General features: G+C 39.9%; 1 protein-coding gene across 2 annotated transcripts in view; it reads left to right on the top strand.

Moving 5' to 3' along the window:
- LOC104670791 (myb/SANT-like DNA-binding domain-containing protein 3) overlaps positions 1 to 16,933 on the top strand; it is a 148,854-nt gene that overhangs the window by 50,343 nt on the left and 81,578 nt on the right. The window lies entirely within an intron of this gene.

The raw sequence follows: 16,933 nt of genomic DNA, 5'->3' as shown, positions 1-16,933 counted from the left end.
GTGTTGTGTGTGTGTGAAGCCTGGGGCTCAGTCACCCTGGGGTATGCATTGAAGAGGAGGGATGGGTGTCCTGTAGCGAACCCCATTTGTGTTTTTTCAAAGGGGAGGGGGCTTGGGAGTCATCACCCTACAAATCCTGTATAAGGTTTGGGTGTAGAAAGAGGAAATTAGGTCTCAGGGAATGCCCTTGTGTACCAAGGTGTAAACCTGGGTTATTAAAGTGGCGTGGAAAGAGAGAATTGGGTCCCAGAGAAGATGCCGTGCCTGTGTGTGTGTGTGTTTTGCGGGAGGGCCTGGATATTGGCAGCAGCGGGAGCAAGGGAGTGACCTCTCCCCTCTCTCCAAGGCTGATTGCCCCCACACAGCTGCTGGAAACAAAGAGCTTGCTGGGGCTTTAATGGATAACACTGGGGAGAGGGTCCCAGCAGTAAAGTTCCCTCTTCATTTCTAAAGGGGTCCCAGAGGCGCTCAAGGGTTATGACCCTGGGGCAAAGAGAGGCATTCAGGTCTCATTTTTTGAGGGGGGGATCCTCTTGGAGCTGGCCTAGCAGATGCTGGTGATCATAAGCCACATCCTTGCTAACCTGCCCTTTTATCAATTCTGGTGCCTTCTCTTGTCTTCTTTAAACCAAGGCGGAGTAGGGGGAGGAAGGAGGAACATAAGGCCACTGGGAATCTGCCGGACAACCTTTGTACCTTTGGGCTCTTGAAGGGGCATTATTTCTGGAAGAGTGAGGAAGGAGCAAGAGGAGCTCAGCACAGATGCTTATGCTACCCTAAATGAAGCAAGCCTTTGGCCTGCTGTTTAGGTTTGAAGGCCTTACATCTTTTAATAATTTTCATATGGTAATGTTTTATGAGGGGAAGGGCAGTTTTGAGCACAGTAAACAATGGCATGTCCATTAAAAACATTTCCATCCGTGAAAAAACTTTTCCTTTATTTTTCTGATGTTGAACGGGATATGGGGTAATGCTTTATTACATAATCACACTTTAAGAATAAAAACCAGTTGTATATTAGAGTGCCTTTTTATGTAACAAATATTATCAATCTTGTAAGTGATCACACCATGTTAATATTTTTCCAGTAATGTGTCCCGGGTATTTGTTTTTGCTAAGCTAATTTGTTCTTAGCAAAATATAATGTGTGTTGATGGGATGTTTTTGTGTATGCTTTCTAACTTGCATAGTTCAAGTTTTAAGAAAGGAAATAAAAGAAATAGAGGGTTGGATACCCTTGAGAATGTGGGTTGGCGATGCAGAGCGACTGTATTTGTGTGTGTGTGTGTGTGTGTGTGTGTGTGTGTGTGTGTTCTTTGGGTTCTGAGATGGAATGTAGGGGCTTGGAGTGACCTGGAGTATGGGCAGGGAAAGTCCCGGGGCCCCAGATGTGAACCTGTGTTTTTGTGTGGTGTGTGTGTGTGAAGCCTGGGGCTCAGTCAGTCACCCTGGGGTACTATGCATTGAAGAGGAGGGGTGGGTGCCACATGGTGTGGGAAAAAGGGGACTGATCTAGGGGTCATGGCCCTTGTTAAGCAGCTGTGTAATTTGGGGCAAGTTACTTAATTTCTCTTAGTTTCCTTTCTTTTTAAAAAAGAGACTTGGATTTAGTAATATCTGAGTGTTCATTCAAGCATATTTATCACTGATATAAATGTCAATAAATTAAGCTGATCAAATAAAATGTTTCCTAGCAGTAAGATTTACTTGAATAACTGGGTCTAAAGCTAGAGTGTTAACTAAATGATACTTGTAGATTCTTGTAACTTTTTAGGATGAAGATTTGGGAATGATTCATATGGAAAAAAATTTTTTTTAGTCGCTAAATTTGAGAACCATAGTAATACAGCCTGGACACACACATCCATTAATGCAGCTCGAAATTGTGCATAGTTTTTTAAGTAGCTTTTATTATCTACGTATCCCCACACAAACTGAAGTTTGCTTAGTCAGGTTTTTTTTGTGTTTTTTTTTTTTAGACAGAGTCTCACTGTCACCCAGGTTAGAGTGCAGTGGCGCGATCCTGGCCTACTGCAACCTCTGGCTCCTGGGTTCAAGTGATTCTCTTGCCTCAGCCTCCTGAGTGCCTGGGACTACAGGCGCACGCTCCACCACCATGCCTGGCTAATTTTTTTTTGTATTTTTGGTAGGGATGGGGTTTCACCATGTTGACTGGGCTGATCTTGAACTCCTGACCTCAAGTGGTCCGCCCACCTCAGCCTCCCAAAGTGTTGGGATTACAGGTATGAGCCAATGCGCCTGGCCTATTTCAGTTTTAAAACTAAATGCAGCCCTCGATTCCCTGTAGATACTCATTTTTGGTTTTGGACCATCATATCAGCCTACTGTAACCTTTCTGCAGCTGATTCGGTCAGGTTGTGTGTGTTGGGTCACTGACAGGTTTTTTTCACTTGCAAACGTGAAGAGCAGTTCTATGGCTTCATTAAACTAATAGAAGTTGTCTAGATTGTGAAAAAGGATGGAACCCTGCGACATATTACTGGAGACTTTCTACCAACTTGGTTGATGTTGTTACATTAGTCAACCAGATGTTCAACTAGCTATGCATCCTGTTAGTTGAATTTAACAGATTTTCGAGCTTCTGTTGTTCAACATTTTCCCATTTTGTTCACTAGCCTATTATTTAAAAGATTCTTTCAGATTGTCTTGTTAGATTGTTATGTATGTGTATCATCCTGTCATCCTCCCTTTTTCCATTTTAGTAATCCTGTTAAATAAAAAGCACATGTTGTATAGCCTGCCTTAATAAAGAGCTGATGGTGGCTTTCTTATTTTACTGTATTTGAAAACTTATTTATCCATTTTAGAATTTTTCAGCAGTTACATGGCAGGTTTACCCATAGATGTTTTTCTGGATCTGCATTCTGCCTTTTTTTTTTTTTTTTTTTTTTTTTTTTGAGACGGAGTCTTGCTCTGTTGCCCAGGCTGGAGTGCAGTGTCATGATCTTGGCTGACTGTAACCTCTGCCTCCCAGGTTCAAGCAATTCTCCTGCCTCAGCCTCCTGAGTAGCTGGGACTACAGGCGCATGCCACCACGCCAAGCTAATTGTTTGTATTTTAGTAGAGACAGAGTTTCACTGTGTTGCCTATTCTGGTCTTGAACTCTGAGCTCAGGCAATCCGCCTACCTTGGCCTTCCAAACTGCTAGGATTACATGGATGAGCCGCTGCGCCCGGCCTGCATTTCCCCTTTTTTGAAATTTGAGGATGTGTTAATTTTATTTATTTTATTTCTGGTCTTCTGGCACCTTGTCAAGGTAGCTTAGATAATTAGTGGTAGTTTTTAAGGCAGATGTAAAAGTTTTTTTCAGTATCATGGAGTGTGAGTTGTTTGGATGAGAGAGCATATTCTTTTGAAGTAGCTCTGTATTCTGTTACTGTCCCCCATCCGTGCCACTTACCTTAGAAGTTGATTTCCTTTTATCAGATTTCTGACCTCCCTAGCTTGAAGATCATGTTCCTTGATGAAGATGAAGCATAGGGAATTGGCCCTGTCGTCTCTTGATATTGCATCTTCCCTAAGCAGTGGGCCTTTGGTTTATCTCTTCTTGTTCTCAAGACTTTTTTGTTTGTTTGTTTGAGACAGGGTCTCATTCCTGTTGCCCAGGCTGGCGTGTAGTGGCGCAATCTCAGCTTACTGCAGGCCGCAACTTTTTGGGCTCAGGTGATTCTCAGCCTCCTGAGTAGTTGGGACTACAGGTGCATGCCAGCACACTTAGCTAATTTTTTGTGTTTTTAGTAGAGACAGGGCTTCGTCATGATGCTCAGGCTGGAACAAGACTTTTTTTGTTGTCATCTTGCCCCAGTTCTCCACTCATTCTGGACTTTAGACTTATTGTGATTAAAAGAAAAACTTTGATTTTATATCTTTTTTATTTATGCTTTTTTAAAAAGCTAACTTACCAGAAAGTTCCTAGTTATCCAAAGAGAAAAAAAGCTTGGAAATACATGACATATGTGAAGAAAGATAAACTTGAATTCAGGAGACCAGGTAACCTTAGACTGACTTTTTTTGTTTTTCATTTGTAACATGAAGATGATGATAGTCCTTTTTGGCTCTAGGGTATTTGAGAAGAACAAATGAGGCTAACCATGTGGGGCATTTTTAGTTTAGGGAATATGGTTAAATAGGTAGAAGAACATATTGAGAGATCAGTTAGTGGCATTTGGTGATAGATATAAGGTGGAGAATTTGAAATGGGTTTTAACTAGAAGTGGGTTGTTATATGGTGGTAGGAATGGTATTAATGGGTGATATAAATGGCAGATTATGAGAAGTGCCTTATTTATGTCAATTCAGGATTCTCGGGAATAAAAAGTGAGTTTTTCTGATTAATGGGGAATCTCAGGCAGGGCTTTTTTCTTCTAGATCCCTGGTGTGTAAAATGTGGATGGAGAATAATTAATTTAGCAAACCTTGATTGAATACTGCGTAGTGTAATCTAATATACTGGCTGTTAAGGGTAATATATGAGAAGGATTCCCTGCTTTGAAGGGCCTTATAATCTTGCGGAGGTGGTTAGCCTTTTACAGATATATACAGTGGAAGTTTCTTTTTACCACATCTGGGCTTGCTTCCCCCTCCCCACATTCCCCATCAATAAGCATTTGTTGATCACGAACAAGATAGGATTTTTTAAAAGGTGTACAGTTAAGTGGATTTGTATGTATTCACAAAATTGTACAACTGTTACCACTCTGTAATTCCAGAAAGTTTTCGTCATCCCAAAAAGAAACCCCATACCTATTAACAGTCATTCCACATTCCTCATGTCCCCTGTCCCTGGTTACTATTAATCTACTTTTTGTCTCTATGGATTTGCCTATTCTAGATATGCGTGCAAATGGAGTCATATGAGGTGTGTTCTTTTGTGTCCGGCTTCTTTCCCTTAGCATAATGTTTTCATTGTTCATCCATGTTGTAGTGTGTATCAGAACTTCATTCCTTTTTATGGCCAAATGATAGTCATTGTATGGATAAACCACATTTTGCATATCCATTTCTCTACTGATGGATATTTGAGTTGTTTTTGCTTTTTGGCTGTTATGGATAATGCTGCTGTAGCATTCATGGACAAGTTTTTGTGTGGACACGTTTTCAGTTCTGTTGTGTATGTATCTAGGAGTGGAATTGCTTGGTCATATAGTAACTCTGTGTTTCACGTTTTGAGGAATTAGCAAACGGTTTTCCAAAGTGGCTGCACCATTTTATATTTCTACCAGCAATGTTTGAATATTCTTATTTCTCCAACATCTTCTCCAACACTTGCTATTGTCTGTCTGATTTTGGCCATCCTAGTGGGTGTGAAGTTCTGTATCAATGTCGTTTTTATTTATATTTTCCTAATGACTATTGATATTAAGCATATTTTAATGAATATATTGGCTATCTGTATATCTTCTTTGGAGAAATACCTATTCAGATCCTTTGCTGGGCTTGATTTTGGCATCTTGGAGTAAATCATACTAATCAATTCCCACAGCAGGCACACAGATGCTCAAATGCTAAGTTAGCTCTCATTGTTTGTGTATCATTTGATTTTTCTGCTTACTAAGCAAGAGACAGTTGTATTTGTTTTCAAACTTATTGATACGAGTGGTAATTATGAGTATAATTTAATAAATATTACTCAAATCAATGAAATAATGATTACAAAAAGCTGTTTTTACGGAATGCTTTGAAAAGACTTGATAAAGACAAGAAGCTGAAAGAATTGCCCTGAATGAATTAAATTATGGTCAAGACAACTGAAACAGAATGGAAAAACCCTATAACTTTTGGAAGGATTTCGCAGAAAACATTGCAAGTATTTTTAAGCCCCTGTTCTACTTAAAGGAAAGGAAAACGGGCATTGTAGTTCTAATGGATTATGGATGTGATTTATCCAAGGAAGTAGGGAACTGCCATTGACAGACTTATACTCAAAAAAAAGGTCTTGGTGATACATTGGGAAATGAATGTATAACTATGTATTTAAGACTAAAATGGTTAAAATAAGTATTATTTTAAATGGTTTCTGCCTTAACTGACTTTTTTGATTAATAGATCAATGATCACTCTTGTATATCTTTGAAAAGAGGATTTCCACTGTACAAGGTGCCCTAAGGAAGATACAGATACAGTGTCATGGAAATGAATAATTTCTGATTTGTTGTAATCAAAACTGGTTTCCTGGAGTAAGTGGCACTTGAGCTGGGCTGTATGGGGAGAGAACATCACCTGGAAACATCAGACGCACTGTTGCCTGAGGCCTTTGCTGTTGATGTTCCTTTGGCTTGGAATCTTCTTGTCCCAGTTCCTACAGGTGTTTGCTCTAATGTCACCTTCAGTGGTGCCTTAAATTACAGCCTTCTCCACCCTCCATCCACAATGTCTTTCTCACACCCTAACCTTCCTTCATGTTTTTTCTTGCTCCAGAACACCTTTTCCTGTGTGACATACTGTACATTTTACTTGTTTTCTGTCTGTATGTAGCTCTATGAAGGCAGAGATTTTTGTCTGTTTTATTTACTGCTGTAGTGACAGTGCCCAGATTGGTGTCTGCTACAAAGTTAGATGCCCATTACATATTTATTTGTGGAATAGATTAATGGCTGAATGAACATAGAAGCTGAACATAGATGAATGAAGATAGAATACCTCTTAAAAAGGGTATTCTAGGCTGAAGGAATAGCTTTAGGAAAGGCACAAAGGTGGAAAAGAGAAAGGAGTCTTTTTGAAATACTAAGTTGCGGGGATTAAGGCAGGAGATTATGCCACTACATTAAGGTCTTCAAGGCCCATCTGCGGGTTTGGCATTTGGTTCAAAGACATCAAGAAGCTTTTAAAGGGTTTGAGTGACATTGTGGTTTTAGAAAGCAAAGTCTGAAATTGGTGAAGATGGAATGGAGAAAGGAAGAGACTGGGGGTACGATGAAAGATAACAGTAGAAATTGGAAGAATTGAGAGGACTTGTTTAACCTGCACAGGTTTTTTGTTTGTTTTAATTGTTGTTGTTTTTTGAGAGGGAGTCTAGCTTTGTTGCCAGACTGGAGTGCGTTAGTGTGATCTCCACTCACTGCAACCTCCACCTCCCAGGTTCAGGTGATTCTCCTGCCTCAGCCTCCTGAGTCGTTGGGACCACAGGCACGTGCCACCACACCCAGCTGATTTTTGTGTTTTTAGTAGAGACAGGGTTTGACCATGTTGGCCAGGATGGTTTCGATCTCTTGAGCTCGTGATCCACCCGCCTCGGCCTCCCAAAATGCTGGAATTATAGGCATGAGCCACTGCACCCAGCCTAGTCTGCACAGTTTCTTTAAAAAGTTACATTGGTTCTTAGCCATTAAAAATCTGGAGGTTTCATTTGGCAATCTATTTTTCTGCCTACTCTTCTTCTTCTTTCTTCCTTCTTCCTCTTCCTCTTCCTCTTCTTCTTCTTCTTCGACAGAATCTTGCTCTGTTGCCCAGGCTGGAGTGTAGTGGCTCGATCTTGGCTCACTGCAACCTCCACCTCCCAGGTTCAAGCGATTCTCCTGCCTTAACCTCCAGAGTAGCTGGGATTACAGGTGCATACCACCAGGCCTGGCTAATTTTTGAATTTTTAGTAGAGACGGGTTTTTGCCATGTTGGCCAGGCTGGTCTTGAACTCCTGACCTCAAGTGATTTGCCCGCCTTGGCCTCCCAAAGTGCTGAGATTACAGGCATGAGCCACCACTTCTGGCCTGCATTCTCTTCTAAACTTGGAGGTACTGTCAACATTGGGCTTTTATTTCCACATTGTGAAATCAGTCAGTGCTGTCTAGTGAGGCATGAGCTCTTTACTTTGCCTAGTTCTCAACCAGCCAGCCTCTTTTATTGATCTTTTTCTGCCTAAACTTCTGGATCTCCTCCTATAGATGGTGGAGTGAATTGTTATGGTCTTTGAGATGGAGAGCCTGTCTGGAGGAGAGTCAAATTGGAATATATTCCCTCATTCCTATTATTCACAATTACACGGTTGGATGGGAGACTATATTTCTCCAGTGCCTAGTTCTTCTGGACTCCTCTCCTGCCTGTACTCCTTGTAACTTCCACTGTATTGTTCTTCTTTTTAACTCTTTCCTTGAAGCCACTTCCTCCTTCTTTGTATTTGAAACCTACCCTGCTATCTCTGATTATACCATTGTCCTTGAAACACTCTCTGATGTTTTTATGTCTATTTTTTCTTTTATTAATTTTATCCCTTAAACTTTCCCTTTTCTCTCTTTCTAAATTCTTTAGGTGGATATAGATCATGATGTTTCTTTAACTCCATTGACATTTATGATAAAATTTCTCTCATCGTTGTGAAACACATGAGTTTATATATGTTACAGATGTGTTGTTTCATGATTTTGCATTATGGTCCAAGAATGTGTCATATGGAATCTCTGGGTTTTCGTATTAAAACTAGGTGTGGCCAGGCACGGCAGCTCATGCCTGTAATCCCAGCACTTTGGGAGGCCGAGGTAGGTGGATCACCTGAGGTCAGGAGTTGGAGAGCAGCCTGGCCAACATGGCAAAAACCCGTCTCTACTAAAAATACAAAAATTAGCCGGACATGGTGGCGCATGTCTGTAATCCCAGCTACTCAGGATGCTGAGGCAGGAGAATGAATCACTTGAACCTGGGAGGTGGAGGTTGTAGTCAGCCAAGATCACACCATTCCATTCCAGCCTGGGCAACAAGAGAGAAACAGCGTCTCAGAAAACAAACAAACAAACAAACAAGGTGTATCTTTGTATCCTAGTATGAAAACAAATTTTGTGAAAGCCTCTTCTATCCAGAAGAGTTATTTCCTTGACTTCTCAGTCTCCATGTTATATTAACTATTAGTTTTACTTAAGTTTATTTTTATATAATTTCAAACTTAGAAAAAGTTGTAATAGTATACCCAGATTCCCCAATTAAGATTTTACCACATTTGCCTTAAATCTCTCTTTCTGTATCTATTTTTTCTCTATCATCTGTCTCTCTTTTTTTTTTTTTTCCCTGAACTTGGCTCTGTCAAGTTGGCCCCTACCAAGGGGAGAGGGTTAATTTATGTTTTATATTATTTCCATACTTGAAATTTTTTGTTTTGTCATCTCCTCTTAAATAGTATAACTTCCGCTTATAATGATAGGTTTATTTTTCACTGTTTTTCAGTTTTTCTTATATTTTTGTTATTCTATGTAGGACATACACATTGAACATTATTTTGTATCATAATTTATTGTACTTTTTACCTTTGTATAGAGTAGATTTCAGGTATCTCCTAAAGTTATCATAGGACCCGACCTTTTCTGGATTTGTGTTTATATTTTAGTTTTTAAGTGTTGGGATTTGTCTCCCAATAGAGTTATAGATCATTCTGCTTTCAGTTTCTTTCAACTCATTTACATTAAATTAAGTAATTGATATCTGTGCCCCTCCATCATCATCTTTTTTCTAAAGTGCACAATCCAGTGTTTTTGACTATAGTCTCAAGGTTGTGGAACATTTTCATCTCCCTCAAAAGGAACTTTACTTTTTTTTTTTTTTTTTTTTGAGACGGAGTCTCTCTCTGTTGCCCAGGCTGGAATGCAATGGCGTGATCTTGGCTCACTGCAACCTCTGCCTCCTGGGTGCAAGCCATTCTCCCTGCCTCAGCCTCTCGAGTAGCTGGGATTACAAGCACCTGCCACCATGCCCAGCTAATTTTTTTATTTTTAGTAGAGGTGGGGTTTTGCTATGTTGCCAAGGCTGGTCTTGAACTTCTGACCTCAGGTGATCTGCCTGCCTCAGCCTCCCAAAGTGTTGGGATTACAGGTGTGAACCACCGAGCCTGACCAAGGAACTTTACATTCTTTAGCAGTCACTCCCCAATCCCCACCTCTCCTCATCTAGCCCTAGGCAACCACTGACCTACTATCTTATTTTTTTTTTTTTTAAACAGAGTCTCTATTGTCCAGGCTGGAGTACAGTGGTGCAGTCTTGGCTCACTGCAACCTACGCCTCCCTGGTTCAAGAGATTCTTGTGCCTCAGCATGAGATTCAGATGCCTGTCACCATGCTGGCTAAATTTTGTATTTTTAGTAGAGACGAGATTTCACCATGTTGGCCAGGCCAAGTTGGTCTGAAACTCCTGACCTCAGGTGATCTGCGTGTCTCGGCCTCCCAAAATGTTGGGATTACAGGCGTAAGCCACCAACTCTGGCCACGATTTACTATCTTTTGCTGTAGATTTGTCTTCTGGATATTTCATATAAATGGAATCATACAATATGACCTTTTATAATTGGCTTCTTTCCCTTAGCATGATGTTTTTAAGGTTGATCCATGTTGTAGGATGTATCAGAATTTCATTCCTTTTTGTGACTGAATAATGTTTCAATATATATATGAATATATAATTCATAATAATACCACATTTTGTTTATCCATTTAACATCCATTCGTCTGTTGATAGACATTTTTGTTGTTTTTACTTTTTGACTATTACGAATAATGCCACCATGGATATTCATGTACAAGCTTTTGTGTAAACACGTGGTTTCATATCTCTTGGGTGTATATATTCCACCTAGGAGTGGAATTGCTAGGTCAAGTGGTAACTGTATGTTTAACATTTTGAAGACTTGCCAAACTGCTGTAAATGGTTGCAGCATTTTACATTTTCATCAGCTGTGTGTGAACATTCCATTTTCTACATCCTCACCAACCTTTGTTGTCTTTTTTGTTATAACTAACCATCTTCATTTAAGTTCCTATTTGTTATCCTTCATTTTCCCTATATATGTGGTGTCTTTAATGGAATTTAAATTCTCAGTTTCTTTTAAGCTGGATTGAGAGATGATTCAACCCATTTATCCCCCTTCAGTTTTTACATTGTTAGAAGCCTTGTTTTAACTTAACTATTTTCTTTATTCATATTATTCTATTATTGGCTTCTTAGGAGCTTGGCATACTTCTCATGTACTTGGAAATTCTATGCTTAAATCTTTTTTTTTTTTTTTTTTTTGAGGTGGAGTCTCGCTCTGCTGCCCAGGCTGGAGTGCAGTGGCCGGATCTCAGCTCACTGCAGGCTCCGCCTCCCGGGTTTATGCCATTCTCCTGCCTCAGCCTCCCAAGTAGCTGGGACTACAGGCGCCCGCCACCTCGCCCGGCTAGTTTTTGTATTTTTAGTAGAGACGGGGTTTCACCATGTTAGCCAGGATGGTCTCGATCTCCTGACCTCGTGATCCGCCAGTCTCGGCCTCCCAAAGTGCTGGGAGTACAGGCTTGAGCCACCGTACCCGGCCTGCTTAAATCTTAAAATTCTCTCCTTATATGCTTTTAGTTTATTGTTGACTTAATTTATTATAAATCTTTTGCTACTATTCACATTCATTTAGTTTTTAAAAGTATCATGTATTTTCCATGGCTCAGTAGCTTTGTCATTTTTTCAGAAGTCATTTAAGGTTCTAAAAGTTCTTAACATATTCTTGTACCTTTAAAAACTTTGTCAGGTTATTATATTTTCAACCACAGCTCAATTTCTCTCATTTTTGTGCAGATATTGAGTCTGTCTTTTCCATGGATTAAAAAAGGGAAAAGCCCACACCTTTTTTTCTTTGTTATAAAAGCAATATATTATCTGTGTAGAAAATTTGAGAAATATGGAAAAATATGAGGAGGAAATCTGTGATAATTGCCATTCTCTTCTTTAATCTCAGTGTTTATGCTAAATTATTTCATTTTTCATCAGAAAGATTTTGAACTTTTTCTTTTTTTTGTTTTTGAGACAGAGTTTCACTCTTTTTGCCCAGGCTGGAGTACAATGACGTGATCTCAGCTGACTGCAGCCTCTGCATCCTGGGTTCAAATGATTCTCCTGCCTCAGCCTCTTGAGTAGCTGGGATTACAGGTGCATGCCACCATGCCCAGCTACTTTTGTATTTTTAGTAGAGATGGGGTTTCACTATGTTGGCCAGGCTGGTCTTGAACCCCTAACCTCAGGTGATCAGCCTGCCTCGGCCTCCCAAAGTGCTGGGATTACAGGCGTGAGCCACAGCGCCTGGCCTGAACTTTTAAAAAAATATTCATGTTGTTTTGCTTTGCATTTTCTGTTGATACTGGAGCCACTGTTGTTCAGAGGTCAGATCTCCTTTTGGGATATTTTATTTTTATTTTTTGAGACAGGGTCTCTCTCTGTTGTCAAGGCTGGCGTGCAGTGGCATGATGGCTCACTGCAGTCTTGACCTCCCAGGCTCAATTGATCCTCCTACCTCAGCCTCCTGAGTAGCTGAGACCACAGGCGTGTACCACCACATCCAGCTAATTTTTTAAAGTTATCTTTTGTAGTTACGGAGTCTCCCTATGTTGCCTAGGCTGGTCTTGAACTCCTGGGCTCACGTGATACTCCCGCCTCAGCCTCTCAAAGTATAGGCATGAGCCACTGTGCCTGGCTAGGGATTTTTAAGTTCAGTTTATTTTTGCCTTGTCAGCTTTCATTTAATATTGTTTTGCACGTGAAACTAAACTGCTGATATTGCTGTGTCAATTCTGTTGTTTATAGCCCAGTTGATGATTCTTTATTGTTCACAAGTCAGCTCAATCTTTTAGTGTCCTATATTTGTTTTCTGTAGCTTTTTTCCTTCTCTTTATTTTATTATTTTTTTTTAAATTTAATTTTTATTTATTAGAATTTTTTGAGACAGGGTCTCACTCTGTCGCCCAGGTTGGAGTACAGTGGCACTTCTGCCTCCCGGGTTCAGGCAGTTCTTGTGCTTCAGCCACCTGAGTAGCTGGAATTACGGGTGCCCGTCACCACACCTGGCTAATTTTCTTTTCTTTTTTTTTTTTTTTGAGACGGAGTCTCGCTCTGTCGCCCTGGCTGGAGTGCAGTGGCCGGATCTCAGCTCACTGCAAACTCCGCCTCCCGGGTTTATGCCATTCTCCTGCCTCAGCCTCCCAAGTAGCTGGGACTACAGGCACCTGCCACCTCGCCCAGCTAGTTTTTTTTTTGTATTTTTTAGTAGAGACGGGGTTTCACCGTGTTAGCCAGGATGATCTCGATCTCCTGACCTCGTGATCCGCCCGTCTCGGCCTCCCAAAGTGCTGGGATTACAGGCTTGAGCCACCGCGCCCGGCCTTCTTTTGTATTTTTAGTAGAGACAGGGTTTGACCATGTTTCCTAGGCTGGTGGCGAATCCCTGACCTCAGGTGATCCGCCTGCCTTGGTTTCCCACAGTGCTGGGATTACAGGCTTGAGCCACTGTGCCCAGCCTCCTTCTCTCTCTAAAGTGGTTTCAGGTGTTTTCTAGGTGGTAGACTTGTGTTTGCCATTGTTTACTTCAAGGTTATACCATAAGCACATCCAAATTCCCATTTATTTAGACCTAGTTTTTTTAAAAAAAATTTTCAGTGTTTTACAACAAAATTTGTCAGGGTTTCTGGTTATGGTAGTGTCTTTTTAACTTTGTTTTTGGTGGTTTCAGCCAAAGAATAACAGTCAGTCTTCTTCATAGTTTGCAGTGTTCTTTTGTAAGGATCTCTTATAACCATTGGAATCCTATAAGGGATTATTATACTCTTTTTTTTTTTTTTTTTTAATTCTAGGAAACTGGGATTCTCAGATTTAGCACTTGGCCAAGATCATATAGTTACTTTTACTTTTTTTTTTTTTTTGAGACGGAGTCTCATTCTGTCACCAGGCTGGAGTGCAGTGGTGCAATCTCATCTCACTGCAACCTTTGCCTCACGGGTTCAAGTGATTCTCCTGCCTCAGCCTCCTGAGTAGTTGGGATTACAAGCGCGTGCCACCACGCCCAGCTAATTTTTGTCTTTTTAGTAGAGACGGGGTTTCACCATATTGGTCAGGGTGGTTTCGATCTCTTGACCTCGTGATCCGCCCACCTTGGCCTCCCAAAGTACTGGGATTACAGGCGTGAGCCACCGCGCCCGGCCAGTTACTTTTACTTAATCAAATAAGTGGAACCCCAAGTGTGGAACTCTTTCTAATGCACCAGAATTTTGTGAAGTCTTTAAAAAATTCTCTTTTTAAAATCATTAATACCAGGTTTTTCAGTGCCAGTATGCAAGTTGTTGTATAGATTTTTGTCTTTGTGGGTGATTTCGCTGGGTTCTGGCTACCTCCTATTGTACTTAGTGTTGGAGACACTAAGAGATAGTGGTTAGAAATAGAACCAGAGGACATGGTTCTTGTGTTTGGATTATTGATTTAAAAAATAGTTTAATGAAGGAAATGTATTGAATATACCTGCAAAATCTTATATATGTAAACAAGTATATGTTTCAAAATAATGAGAGTAAAACTGTGTGTATGGTTTTACAATGTGTGTGTTTTTTTTCACAATAGGTCTTAGTTGTCTTTTCATATCACTACATGTGTTTCTACCAATGTCTGTATAGTATTATGTCAATAATTTAATTCCCAAAAGATGGACGCTTAGGTTGTTTTCCACTTTGGTTTTACAGAAAATGCTCACGTTAACAATCTTGGACATAGGTTTTTATATGTTTCTCTTTTATATCTGTTATAATTTCCTGGAAATGTTGGGTAAAAGGATAAAGACAATTAAAATGGCAATACATATGAACACGTGAGAGGTCGTGCCACTGTGTACTTCCACAGTTTGTTTGAGTGCTCATTTTTCTATGCCTTCTCCAGAACTGGTGCTAATAAAAAACAATAGTAGCTTACACTTAATAGAGTACTTACGATGTGTATTATTATTTTCTCTGAGTGCTTTCTATACCTTTAATCCTCCATCAGAATTTTGAGATAGGTACTGTTATTGTCACCATTTTGTAGATGAAAAAATGGAGGCACAAGTGGTAAATTACTAAGCTCACACAACTGTGATAAGTGGTAGAGCCGGGATGCTGAACAAGGTGGTCTAATGCCAGGGTGTGCCTCTTAAAAAGCATATTATAATGCCTGTTTTTAATTTTTTTATTTCAATTTTTCCAAAATTTAAGTAGCATGATTTATATGATTTAAAAATTATTTTTATTTTTATTGAGATAATTTTCATAATGTAAAATTCAGCATGTTAAAGTATACAATTCAGTGGTTTTCGTACATTTACTGTATTGTACAATGATCATCACTATCTACCATCTGATTATAGAATATTTCTATCACCCCAGAAAGTTTCTACCTCTTAACAGTCAGTCCTACTACTCCCCACCCCCATCCCCTGGTAACCACATAGAGACTTTCTCTGTGGATTTATTTATTTTGGATGTTTCATATAAATGGAATAATATAATGTGTAGCCTTTTGCGCCTGATTTCTTTCTATTAACATAATATTTTCTTTTCCTTTTTCTTTTTTTTTGGAGACAAGATCTCTGTTCCCAGGCTGGAGTGTGGTGGTGCAATCACAGCTCACTGCAGCCTTGACCTCCGGCTCAAGTGATTCTCCTATCTCAGTCCCCCAGTAGCTGAGACTACAGGCATGCGCCACCACGCCCGGTGAATTTTTGCATGGGACTTTCACCATATTGCCCAGACTGATCTCGAACTCGTGGGCTGAAGCAATCCTCCTGCCTTGGCCTCCCAAAGTGTTGGGATTACAGGCACGAGGCACTGCACCCTGCCTGCATAATTTTCAAGGTTCTTGTATACTGTAGCATGTAATTGCTTTATCTAATTTTAAAAGTAATACAAATTTGTTGTAAAACTCAATTCACAAAAATACAGAATAATGAAGAAGGTTTAAATTCTACCGAGAGATAACTGTGGTTCCTATTTTGGTGAGTGTACCTTCCAGATTTTTAAAATAGGCATTAAAAAAGTTTGCGTTACATACATTTTAAAAAGTCTGCCTTTAAATGTGTCATGTCAGGAAATACAGAGATTTTTCATCATTAATTTTAATAACTACACCATAACAGATTCAGGTTATGGTTTGCCAAGCTAGTGTCAGAACCCCAGAGATCAGAAACATCCGTGAGGGAGAGAATGTCACAACCATGACATCTTTGGCTAGGACTGGCGAGGCCTGGAAAGACCCTGGGGACCTTAAACACTCAACTTTGGACCCAGGCCTTTTCTTCCATCTGATCTTGCCGTAGTTGTTCTCCCTGTCACCTTGCCTGGAGAGTCCTGATACAGGCATTTAGAATTGAAGTAGGCAGCGGGGGAAGATTGCAGGAGTGGGGGTGGAGGATTGACAGGAGCAAAGTGTAGTTTAACAGGGTAGTTGGCAGTAGTATGCAAAATGGAATGAAAAATATCGGAGTCAGATGATTGTGTGGCATATGTGAAATTTCTTTCATTAAGTATAGCTTAGAGAAGTTTTAGCCATCTCTGCAGTTGATGCTTTTTAATATTAATGTAAACTGCTTTTGGTTTTGTATCATATAATATTAGGTAAAGTTTATTTTTCCTCCTCATATCTTTATACTAGAAGATAACTAATATGATTAGTAAACAAGTTGAAGAGGATTTAATTTCTAATTCTTCTGATTTCCTTGGACTTGAAGTCAACATTTGCCAAATCTGTTGCTTGATTTTATACCCTGAAATGTATTCTTAGTGATTTGTGTCATTAGAGGTGCCCCTCAGATTGGTTGGGAGTTGAAGTCTTATCTGGGAAAAGAAAAAAAGTGAATCTTTGTTGTATAACTACTTGTTCTAGGCATGATTGCCTTTGCATACATTATCTAATCATTACAATATCAAGGGAAAGTATTATTCTAAAAGGAGGACTACCACGTGAACTTGGCCCTTCCTGATCTCTAAACTTATGCTTTGTGTGTGGTGTAGCAAACTGTCTCTGGGGTTGTCTTTGAAATCACATTGAGGTTTTCTTTTTTTTTCCCCGTTAAATAATAACCAATATAGAAAATTGAAAAGGGGAGCAATCATTCATTGTTCAACTGCTGTAACAGGTTACTGTTACCTGTTTTGTTTATTCTTGGCTGGATTATCTTATATGTAT

The sequence above is a fragment of the Rhinopithecus roxellana genome, chromosome 16 (assembly GCF_007565055.1).
Source record: "Rhinopithecus roxellana isolate Shanxi Qingling chromosome 16, ASM756505v1, whole genome shotgun sequence".
Taxonomy (NCBI): domain Eukaryota; kingdom Metazoa; phylum Chordata; class Mammalia; order Primates; family Cercopithecidae; genus Rhinopithecus; species Rhinopithecus roxellana.
The sequence above is the reverse complement of the archived record's forward strand: the minus strand, read 5'-3'. Positions and strand labels throughout refer to the sequence as shown.